Raw genomic sequence first — 12,791 nt, forward strand, 5'->3', positions numbered from 1 at the left:
GTTCCCTGACAGGGAATCAAACCATGATCTCCTGGATCCCAGGGGATGCTCAACCCCTGAGCCATGCCTGGCCGGGTGTTGTTGTTGTTTTATAACAAAAAAACAGCCCAACTGGGAGTGACTCAGAGGTTGAGCGTCAACCTAGGATCCAGGAGATCGGGGTTCGATTCCTGGTCAGGGAACATGCCCGCGTTGCGGGCTGGAGCCGATCAATGACTCTCTCATCATTGATGTTTCTATCTCTCTCTCCCTCTCTGAAATCAATAAAGATATATTTAAAAAAAAAACAAAACAAACAAAAAAAACCCGCACAGTGCTTTTCTTTTTGCCTCACTAATGATATCTGATGATGCTCAGAGAAGCCCATTTTATAAATGTATCTTAGTATTGCTTTGAAAAAATCTGTAACTGAATTTTTCAGAGCTCTGTTATTCTAGAAATTCTCTTGTTTTAAAAATCTGAAGTCATGCCAGATACAGCTATTTCTCACATTTCCTATAAAGTGGAAGCAGAGTTAGTAGTATTTTGTAGTATCAGGCACAAACAATTTGAATGCATTACCGTTCTTACTGCCAGCATCAGACAGATAAACGCATGCCACTTTTCTGAAAGAGCCTTTCCTCTCAAATGCTATAAATATACATTTCTAGGATACCCAGGAGTATTAATGTACATTTGTAAGATACCGAGGAATATTTTCATATTTTCATACATAGTAGTTAAAAAAAGAAGTAAATATGAAAAGTGGAATGAAAATGACATATGAAAATACACTGAGGAGTAGGTTAGGGCTGTCGTAGTCTTTGAATCCATATGCATTTACTTTGGTGAATTAACCTCATTCAGCAGGATTCTTATTTATATTCAGATATTGAAATATTAGGAGGAGACTCTTGTTTGGCTCATTAGCTTATGTTTGTGTTTATTATTTTTTTAGAAATCAAAAACAATTTCCCATCAATCTCTAGTATTATTAATATGTCTAGCTTTCATCCATCGGAGTCAACAGCTATTGTACTTGCAATAGAGCATTCACACACGCTCACACACTCACACACACACACACACACACAGACACATGCATGTGCAATAAAATCTTTTCTTGGAGCATACTGTCAAAAAAGGGCATGCTTGAATTTGTCTGTTTGTTGTTGTTCTTTTAATTGATTTCAAGTTTTTGTTGAAACCTGGACGTGATGTATTTGGCAAATAATTCTGACACAATAGGCCTTTAGGGAAGGTTTATGTGTATCTTGCCTAGATGTTAAATTGTGTTTACTGTTTGACATAGCAATAGGCATCAGTGGCTAAAATTTCCTCTAGTTTCCTTGTTTTTATATTTCCTGTTGTCCTGTTTTCCTAGGGACTCCTTCCTAAAATAGGATCAGAGCCTTGCAGATTTTTTTAGCTGTAATCTGCTGTTATTGTACAAGAGGAAGATTGATAGGCAGTAACCTAGGTGCATGGGAAATGTTCTGTATTCTTCTGATTAAGAACATCAGTCTTTTAGTAAGCTTGTGTCCTGGGCCGTGATCTTCACAGTGCCGCTCAGCTTCCCCACCCTCCGGTAGGTGAGACAGGAAGAATAACAAAGGTTGTAGAGGCTTTTCCTCTTTCTCCACTTTAAAGGCTACAGGGAACTCGAGGGGAATATCTCCCTTCTTCTAAGTCAGTCAGAATCTGGTAAAAGCTATTTTAAAAGTATTGGTAAAAACCAAGTCTGGTAAAATAGTTTCCCTGAGGTCAGGGCATTGTTGAGGGGAACAGATTGCTATGGGCTTCTTTTAAAATTTGTCACTCCCCTCTTCCCTCCACTTTCAGAAATACTAGGGAATTTTTCTTCAGTCTTCACTCTGAAAACTTAGTAGTGCTCCTAGAGGTAAAATCCATGAAAGTATGGAGTCTTTCCCAAGACTGAGTCCCCAGAGGTTTTAACTATCAATAAAGTCTCCTCTGAGGCTCTGCCAACAAAATAAATTTCAATTTAGGTGTTCCTAGCAGTATTGGCTCCAGTGTTGGGCTTCTGCTGTGGTCTTCTGCTCCTAGGAAGTTGTAATTTTTGACATCTGCCTACTTTTCCATTCTTTTAGGAAGTGTTCTTGCCTTGTATCTCAATTCATGGGTATTAGAAGAGTTGTTTATTTCAGTTTGTTTAACTTTTTTGTTGTTGGAGTAACAACTTATAAGCAACCAGAAATTGCATTTGGATATTTAAGTCTGGGATTCAGGGTAAAGCCCAGCTCATAGATTATGAACATAACCATGAGGCTCTATGACATCAAACATTCAAAGCTAATACTACAGCAGAAAATAGAGAAGACAGAGGAGACTGGGGAGCTCAGATTGAGGGTATGGAAAGTGATTAAGCAAACAGGACATAAATGGAACTGGCTGTGCGATAAGATGATAATCGAGAGAGTGAGTATTGAGTCCTGGAAGCAATGTGAAAGAATAAAACATTTCAAGCATTTGGGGATTGACGGTATCAAATGCCACTGACAGGGCAACTAAAAGTAGTCGGAGAAGAAGATATTGGTGTATGGTCACATTCACGTTTACCTTGAAAAATTCAGTGTCATTATAGCTTTAAATCATGAATTCTGTGAATTCAAGAGGAAATGAAAGGAGTGGAATTAAGATAGGAGATGATGCCCATCCAACCTTTTACAACCTTTTGACAGCCAAGCACTTCTTCAAATGGATTATACACTAGTGCCAATTTTGGAGACATGGAATGTTGTGGGTGCATTTTTCTTATGATGAATATCTGGGGAAAAGGAATATATGCTTAGACTGAATTCCCCCCCAAATACAGGTTATTTTTAACAAGATTTATTAGAAATCTTCCCTGAGAAAACTGGTAAAGACATGGGAGTGTGTGACCCAAGAGGCATGATGGCTACTCAGAAGAATTATCAAGGAATGTCCAAAAGAGGGCGACTTTAGTGCTGTCTTTCAGAGGAGTTTTGGGTACAGTTGATCTACTGATTACAGGCCTTCAAAATTTGACCAATTGTAGCAATCAGGGTAACAGAGGTGGTGAACTATAACATAATGATGATTGGAGAACAAGACTCTGAAAATGAGACTATTGAGTTGTTATTGTTACTGTAATGGCCAGGCCTAAGGCGTAAAAAGGAATGGTGTACATTAGGGAGGCATATAGGAAAATTGGAAGAAGAGATACTGCAGTGTTGAGACACATTCATATCAATATTGCTATAGCCAATAATCATGACAGATGTACATATGGGAGAAAAGCTAGCCGCCAATAGATGGGAATGCCTGGGAAGCACTTTTTTTTCCTCCTTCATAAGAAGATTATATTCAAATCAGCAAGAGTGAAAGACACATTTAGTAAAAAAAAGGTTGTGAACACAGATGATTTTGCTGAATACTGTGTTAAAGAGGTTATGAAACTGTGTGAAACAATTTCAAAGGCTGAAGTTGGTGAGAAATGGGACCAGAAAAGTTTCAGAGTTTGGAGCATAAGGGATGAGCTGAGAGTCTTGGCATCAGGTGGTGACTGCCAGACATGCATTTGATGGGCATATTATGATTTCTGACTCAAACAGGAATGGGACTTAAAGAGAGTTGGAATGTAACCAGGTGATTTCACATGTAATTTAAAATTAATCCCTGAATTATTATAGAAGCAATTTTTAGTAATTCACACATGCAGTTGCCTAAAATACAACTCTGCTTATTGACAGTTCTCTTAGAATCCAATTTTCTTCTATTTTATCTGTAGTAAAGAGAAGGGAGTAAACCACTGTCATATAAGATGAAGTTTTGATCTTCTTGGAAGCTTTTTTATTGACGGTGAGTCCCAAAAATATATTTAATAGACCAAAATGCTGATTTTGAAGGTGAGGTTTTTTTAAGAATTTTATAGATTTTTATTTCTTCTAATTTTATTAACCTTTTTTGAAGTCATTCAAAAGTAGAATAAAGTAAATCATTCATTGATTTTCATTTATTATAAATGATGTATTTGCTCATAAGTATATAACTTAGCACCTTACATTATGATTAATATTTCTGAAGATATTCATTTATGTAGAAGTATTAAATAAATTATTCATAAGGGTGTCCTTGTTAAATAAAAACCTAGAAACTATATAAATTTGCATAATATTTAACCTGGAGCAAAACAAATTTCTAAGAATTGGGATGTAAGTTCAAATAAATTACATACTGTGTGTTAAATGTTATAATTAGAGAACCATTCATGAAGTGATCCATTGGTTAAACTGTATACATTTTCAGTAAAATATCACTTAACATTATAACTCATGTATTACTAATCAAACCCTCGAGAATTTCCTGAAATCATTATGATATCAAGCATTTATTATTTTAATGCAAACTCTTAAAGCAGTTTAATAATAATTATAGAAATGATAAATACTTTCAATTAAATTTTTGCAACTTTAATTCATTAGTATATTAATTAGCTTATTTGGTCAATTATACGATTTTTGATGGTCTATCTATTTTGAGGGATTTTTTTTACAAGAGTTTAGACTTAACTGGGATATAAAATGTAAATATTACTCTTAAGAAATAGTTATTTTCATTTGTCTTCCGTATTTCCTGCACACTTAACTGAAAATCTTTGGGAATGTGAGGCTTTGACTTAAATCACAGGATATTGACCTTAGGAAACATGGTATAATGTAAAGCCTGACTGTGATATTTACCATCAAATCATCTCAATTTTCATTTTATCACATTTGCAATATAAAAAGAATATGTAAACTGGTGTATGTGCATGCCTGTATGTGTGTGTATGTAATTTGATATCTTTCTTGCAGACACAGTGGAATCTTTGCCTCAGGTAGTCTTCTTTTACAAACACTGTCATCTATTAAGCCTAAAGGAAACAATTATTAGTAAATGTATGGCAGACTCTTGATATTCTCACACCAAACTAGCAATGGTTTACCCTTCCCTTTTGTAGGCGTATATATTCACTAATTGGGAGAACTGGAAGGATTAATGGAACACGTAAAACTAGAATTCCTTTAACTGAGTATAGTTGCTGACCATCTGTCACCTGAGTCTGAAGTTTATATGATCAAATAGACTAAATTGTAATCCTCAGGTTCTTCTTTGCCTCAGTTTATAACCTTACATCCCACACATGACATAAATATAAAAGAATACATGCAACAACTTTTACTTCTTCTTTTTAATATTACGAAATATCACCAGATAAGGTGATATTTAGTGGTATTTAGTAGTATTGCACACCAGCAGATAACCTGTCAAAGGAAAGTGGTATCTCACTCACCTTGCCCTATTAATACCTTATTGTACTTAAATGTATCAAAAAGAAACAGTCCTTGTAACAGCTTAGTGGATATAATTTGTTGGGTAGAAAATAATTAATAGGCTTTATTAATGTTTACTTAACAATTTAAACACATTTTAGGTGAATAGATAAGGTAGATGCATACACTAAAGTTTAAAATGTTATAAAATATAACCACTTATTTTTTAACTGTACAAAACAATTATTTGACAAAAAGGAAAACTGCTTTCACAGACCAAAAAGTGTATATATTTATCTTGCAGCAAAATAAAATGATGCTAAAACCCCCAAAGTAAGCTTAATTATTGATAGCATGTACATTTTCTTTGGTAACAAAAATCTACAAATTAATATATATTTTCCACTCAGTTTTGACTTGCTTAACTTTTTGTAAAATTTCTGGGATCCTTGATAGCTGCTACTATTTTTGTAAAAAATATCTATGTTTACATCATCTTCTTGTATTAGGATATAGTATAGAAAAATATTTTAAAGTATTGCACGATCAACTTGAATGACTTAGTAAGTAGACTGCTCAAATTTTGAATTAAAAAATATATTAAGCTTACTTTTAAATATATTGTGACTGATCTAGAAATTTCTGAATTTTGTAAACTAATTGGGTCAAATTCTGAGTTTGATAGAAATTCTGAAGAGGGCACAAAAATATATTTAATTTACTCTATCACATGTTTAAGACCCTACCTCTTTCATATCACAAAAGTGAAATTATGCATAGTAGAGAAAAATAAAGTTGATTATTAAAAATTTTACTAACTTGTTTTGTAGTGTGTTGTGTTTTTTTTCCAAGAGATCATTTCACCATAAGATCCTTCTATTCACCAATAATCAGGAAAAAACAAACAATAGTCAAATAAGATAACACATCTACTTTTTTGCCTGACAAAAAATAATGAGACTGATAACACCTATTGATGTCTGGGATGAATTATCACAGGAGAATGAGGTAGTAAAATAATACACTCTTGTGAAAACAAAAATGCCAGCAGCATACTCAGTTTTGGAAATCTATCTTCCCATAAGTGGATAAGAATTCTTATCACATTATTGTTAGTAGGGACAAACTTATGGGTGAAAATCCTCAAATAGCAGAATAGTTAACTGAATTATTTTACATACATACTGTGGAATGCTGTGTAGATCTACAAAAAGAAAGTATGATTCAGAGTTTCAAAAGATTCTGGGTGTATTAACCGCATGCTGTCAAATTTTGCACCTGTTCATTGTTTGTATCTGGTCCTTAGGTGGTGCTCAGGCCACCATATGCCATTTACTCTGGTTTAGAATCTCACCGATACACACTTTAAGACAAAGGCTGAACTGCAAGTTTACTTTGCAGGTTCAAGAACCAGTAAAGAAGTGTAAAGTTATATAGAGCAGAGAAATCAGTTGGTGATGAAATGTGTGTTATCAAGTCAACCACCAATAAGCATGACTTGATCCCTTCTTGGGTTTTCTGGAAAACAATGTAAAACTCATATTTTATCTTATAGGTATCTCTACCATGGTCCTGTATTTATTTACCTTAGTGATTTATTTCCATTAGTGATTTATTGAACTTTTCTTTGGGGAAACTTCATATGCATATGAAACATATGCAGCTTCATAGGCTACACCTTACAGTGCAGTGCCACCACAATGAGATCCTTAGCTGAGTCTTCAAAAGTGGGGTCCAGCCTGGCTGGCATGGCTCAGTGGTTGAGTGTCCACCCATGAACCAGGAGATCATGGGTCAATTCCCAGTCAGGGCACATGCCCTGGTTGCAGGCTCAATCCCCAGATGGGGGCTGCAGGAGGCAGCCAATCAATGATTCTCTCATCATTGATGTTTCTCTCTCCCTTTCCCTTCCTCTCTCTGAAATCAATAAAAACATATTTTTTAAAAAGTGTGATCCACTTTAATATCAGGGAAATTAACTCTGTGATTGGTTACATATAAACACAAGAAAATCAATTTTGTAACCCCTCCTTTTCTGTAAAATGAGACCTTTGTTCAACGATAATGCTGTGTAGGATGCTGGGCCAATAGTGCTAATGTACAGTAGAGCTTATGACACAGGTAACACCTGCATTTGCTTGATCCCAGCCTTTAATGTACCCACTTAGCCTTCTGACATAGAGAATCAGAAAAAATCTAATTCCTAATTGGTAGCTAAGGATGCATCACCACTTAAGATTCCACTATGATCTTATCAAACTGCACTTGAGACCTTCTGGCAGAGCATATGTATTTTTTAACAGAGTGTATTCTCTGTTGCAAAACAAAATATATGATACCCTTGCTCCAAAATTCTAAGATATATGTAGTAGTTTCTAAGATGGCCATGAAATATTTCTGTCCCTGAAATTCCCCCAACTTTCTAATACTATCCCCTTGAGTATGGGCTAGATCTTGTGACCTATTTATGATGAATACACTGTGTAGAAGGTTATGGGATATAACTTTTGAGATTAGGTTACAGAGACTCTGGTTTCCATCTTTTGTGCTCTCCCAGTTTGTTGGTTAAAGCATAAATATTTCAGGCAATTTTTTACACTGTAATGGTAAACTAAAACAAGTTCTGAACTTCTACTATCCTACTGGGAAATATCACATGATACCTTATCTACCACAGATAAATCTCAATCACATTTGTGAAATTGTATGTACCTATTATAATCTTATTTCTTGCTCTGTGCCGCACTCAGAATGTTAGCCTTCCAGATAACTCAATAATGGACAGTATTGGTACATCCAAGGTTATTTTGCAATGCCCCTGAAAGGTAAGAAAGCTCAACAAGTCTTGTGCATCTTTCTTAGGAGTATATACAATATTTACCAATAGGCCTTTATAGAAACAAGGATATCATGATATGCTGCTGATAAATGGGCTCCTAAAAACTCCATAATGGGGAATCTCCTAATCTCCATTGGTTTATTTTTGAACTGTGGCCCACATATTTCCTACCAAGGTGTCTTACTTAATTGGAATTTTAAATCACCATTCAGTTTTATCTATATTAATATGATGCCCAATTAACATGTTATAAGTTTAGTTCAACATCATTAGATACACAGAATTATTATATGATCAAAGTCCCTGTGAACTATATTAGGACAGAGCGCTGAACTGCTAACAATTCTGATTTAAGTGAATAAAAGAGTATTACTGCCTTTGTCACATAAAAGCCAAGTCATTTTGTTCTTTCTGAATGATGGGTATAGAAATAAAGCATTGGCCAAAGAAATACCCTTATATCAGGTGCCAGAGATTTGTTGAATTGCTGCAGTAAATATATTACATTATCCATAGCAACTGGATTTGAGACTACAACCTGATTACATTCATGAGAGTATGCAGTCATCAGCAGTGATACAGCTGGATTTATAGAGGACAGGCAATTAAACTTAACAAAGATGTGATGGGACACAACTTTTTGTAAACTTCACATTTTTTTTGGTGACAATTACTTCTACAGATCCTTTCATAATGCACCACTGGTTTTTATTCACTAATATGGCATGAATAGTTAGCAGTCTTATGGGCTTCAAGTAGGTCTTCTTACCACAATTACCTTCTCTAGATCAGGGATAAATATTAGTATTTTACCTATTGGTAACTATATATGTTCAATTATGTATTCATGAACCAGGAAAATAAACACAGGATCCCTTTAGACATCTTGTGAAGACTTCATTTATCTTATGATCTTCATTAGTTCTCACTGTACTTTTGACCATAATAGTGTTTTGAGTGTTAGCTCAGACTTCATGCCTAAGAGTATGATTTTATAAAAAGCAGGATATCTCCTTTTCTAAGTATATATTTGCCTTGGAAAAAAATCATTACCAGTTTTTGTTGTTGTTGTTTTGTTTGTTTGTTTTTGTTTTTGAAAAGGAGCAGGGAAATAATTAATGCATAAGTTTAGGTTGAGTTTCAGTGTCCTTCCTCAAGGTAATATTTATCCTTCAACTACTGGGCTCTGGGACTGTGAATGGATTCTGACCTGGATAATAGAGGTTGACTGAATTTCCATTCTTATGGCTAATAATAGATTTATTCATCTTAGCTTCCAGGTTTGTACAGTTACATAAATTGAGTAGCACTTTGGTTAGCTTTTATTTATCATACTTCTGGGAAATCATGGTCTGTTAGCAGTCACTCCAGTCTTAATCTCCATTGAAGTACTTATAATCCACATTTCCTCTGACAGTTGTGTTTTTCCCTGGCTTTACAAATCATATAATATAATTAGAAGATAATGTGGAGGTATCTATGTCTATGTCCATCTATATCTCTATCTATCATCTATCTATCATCTATCATCTATCAATCGCCTATCATCTATCTAATCTATCATCTATCAATCATCTATCTATCTATACCTAGAAAGAAAGGGGGGAAAGGAAGTAAGAAAAGAAGGACAGAGGGAAGAGCAGTAGTTGTAGATATGAATTTGTGAATTCTCTATAAGGCATTCTGACTAAACGTCATGGAAAAAATGGTATCTGAGCATATACTGAAGAAGAAAAAATTTGGAAATTTGTCAAGTGGATAATTAGATATCTGGAATTAAAAGCTTCCCAAATGAAGGACAGCTAAAAGAGAGGTACCAGGTCAAGAATGTTTTTCCCATTTAAAGACTTGCAGGACCAGTATGACCAGAATGAAGTAAGCAAGCAAAAGACTACACATAATAAAAGTAAATGTATAGTCTTGGTAGAGTAACACAAGGAAGATCCGAATAGCTGACCTAGATAAAACAAAAGTCGCTATATGATGGGTTTGTGATCATATTAATTAACTTCCTTCTTTCTTCATTTTTAAAGATATAATAAGGTAGGTCTTCTCCATGAGTTTTGAATTTACCAATTTACTTTTTAGTTATTTTGATTAGACAAAATTCATTTTTACTTCCTGCAAAAATGGACTGAATTGTTTGCTCTATGTAAGTAATGCTTATCAAACAATTTTGTAGCTATTACTAAAGTTTAATTTTATTTCAAAAAGGTAAAAGCAGAAAAAAAGAATGGTAGCAAAATAGTGTACTTAAATTAATTTTTAATTGAAAACTGAAAATCAGAGATAATTACATAATAATTACTGGTCTACTAAATATTTATTTTTTTTTGTTTCAGCTCTTATAACAGGGATATATCTATATCTTTAAAGAAAATTTATATAATTAATATTCATATGCATATATTAAACATATATTTGATGTAACAATACAATGTTTGGTATTATTCAGTTTTCACCAGAACATTAAATTTAAGTGTAATAATATAAAAGTAAACTTATAGGACTACATTTTCATAATCTATCAATAAATAAGTGAGCATATTACTAATGTCATTTGTTCTAAAAGAAAATTATGCTATTTTGTTATTGTGTATAAAATTAATTTCAAATGATTTATATAATTATCTTTAGAGTTTATTAATATATTAGAATTTTAAAACATTTTTTATTCTTTTGTCATATAAGAACTACAGTACCATCTATGGGAGAAGCAAGGAAAAATTCTTGAAGAGCATCTTTATGTTAGGAAACTTTACATTTTGGCTGTAGGTATAATAAGAAATAATAGTATATCAGTCACAACAAAGCAGAGAAAAGGGATGATATTTGCATAGTAAATTAATTAATATTTATTGAATTCATAATTGATAATAACTGTTATATCTGTAGTTAAATTGGTAGAAGTGTACTAACAAGGGACTGGAGCTACATGAGATGTAAAAGAAATTTATTTGACTGTTTTATAGCTAAAAGTTCATAGAAAGTAGACTTTTTTCTACTTCATCATTTTCTCTTTATACTCCGGGCTTTCAAAGTTGGTAGGATTATAAAAATTAGCTTGCACTCAATTTCTTAAAATTAACCTACTCCAAAAGAGCTCTCTATAAATTTTGTGTTCTTTTCCCTTAAAAAGAAAGTAACGAATGTAATGTTTATATTTTGAATCACATCTCTGCATCTCCATTTCAAGAAGAATGCTTTAGTCTGCAATTAATGTATTCATTTCTTTATTCCTTCATAAAACACCTAGTGTTTGATTACTTAATTTTCAGATTCAGTATTTTTTGAAAATCACAAAAGAATAAGACATTATTTATACTCCAAATAGCTCAGAGGTAGTGACATAATTACAATAACATTAGAAGGAGGCAAATGAGGAGAGAGAACTCAATGCCTATATGACAGGCATTCTGTTCAGAGATTTTCACACATTTGCATACCTTTCATGAGCAAGTGATGCATTACTGTTCTAAATGTATAAGTGAAGCTAAAAGAATAAAATATAAGAGCCTTCCTCAAATCTCAGAGCTAGTATGTTGTCATTCTTGGTCTTCTTTATTGGCATCCCCTTTGAGATTTGATAGGGGGGGTATACTTTGTGTATAAACAGATATTAATTCTCAGATTTTAGTAGGATGATAGAATATTGAAATATCATTGTGATGAGGTTGAACATGAGTTTTACACTTTCTTAAGACTGATTTGTATTGAGTTTTTCTACATCTAGAAATCTCTTTTTTTGGTAGAGATTACTCCTTATGGGTTTTCATCTGAAAGAAAGAATTACCTGGGATCCTCTGCAATTTGTCCATCTTGTGAGAATGGCAAGGCTGTTGAATTCTCTATTCAGGGTTTATCCTCCAAGATATTTTTGTTTAATTATTTTCTTAGTGTCTTCTCCCACACATCTCTAGCCTAAGTGTTAAGAAATTTGTGAAAGTGAATTTGCATTAGAAAATTTAGTCTCACTTGTCTGGAGTTTCCCTTCAGGTCTTAGATGCTTTGAGAGCTCTGAACTCCTGTGACTGTTGCACTCAGCTACCACTTTCTCATAAGTCTCTGTTGATGAAGCTGCACATTGGCAGGAGCCTTTATAGAAAATGTGAAGTAGGATGCAGTGGGCATGGTGGTACTCAACCCTTCTCTCTGGGATTTTTAGACCCTTTGGGAATAAATGGATTGGGTTTTCCCTGTGACTGTCAGTGCTTTCATCTATTTAATATAGATTTCATAGGAGTTTGGAGTGAATTGTTCGTTTTTTACTATTTTGTCATGGCTGAATGCACAACTTTCCTGAACCCCAATTTTTGTCACTTGAACCTTGTCATTTACTTCAAGATAAAAAGTGGCTCTTAATGTAATGCACACTTCTTCATACTTTCACACTCAAATCTGAGGTTTTATTGTATCTCTCCAATACCTTCAAACAAAATATCTTCCTTAGCTTTTCAGAATCACATAGCTACATAAAATGGGGGCAAATCACAATAATCCAGTCAGAGATTAAGTTAATTTAATTCTGCAGATTGTTATTTATGAAACCTGATCCATTTTCAATTGCTATTATTCCTAACCTTTGGCCCTGCAGATCACAACTGAAAACCTAGGAGGTAACCTGTGGATTCTTCATGTTGGCATGACAAGAACTTCAATTTTTGTCTTCCTTCTAG

This window comes from Miniopterus schreibersii (assembly GCF_964146895.1).
Source record: "Miniopterus schreibersii genome assembly, chromosome: 2".
Lineage (NCBI taxonomy): Eukaryota > Metazoa > Chordata > Mammalia > Chiroptera > Miniopteridae > Miniopterus > Miniopterus schreibersii.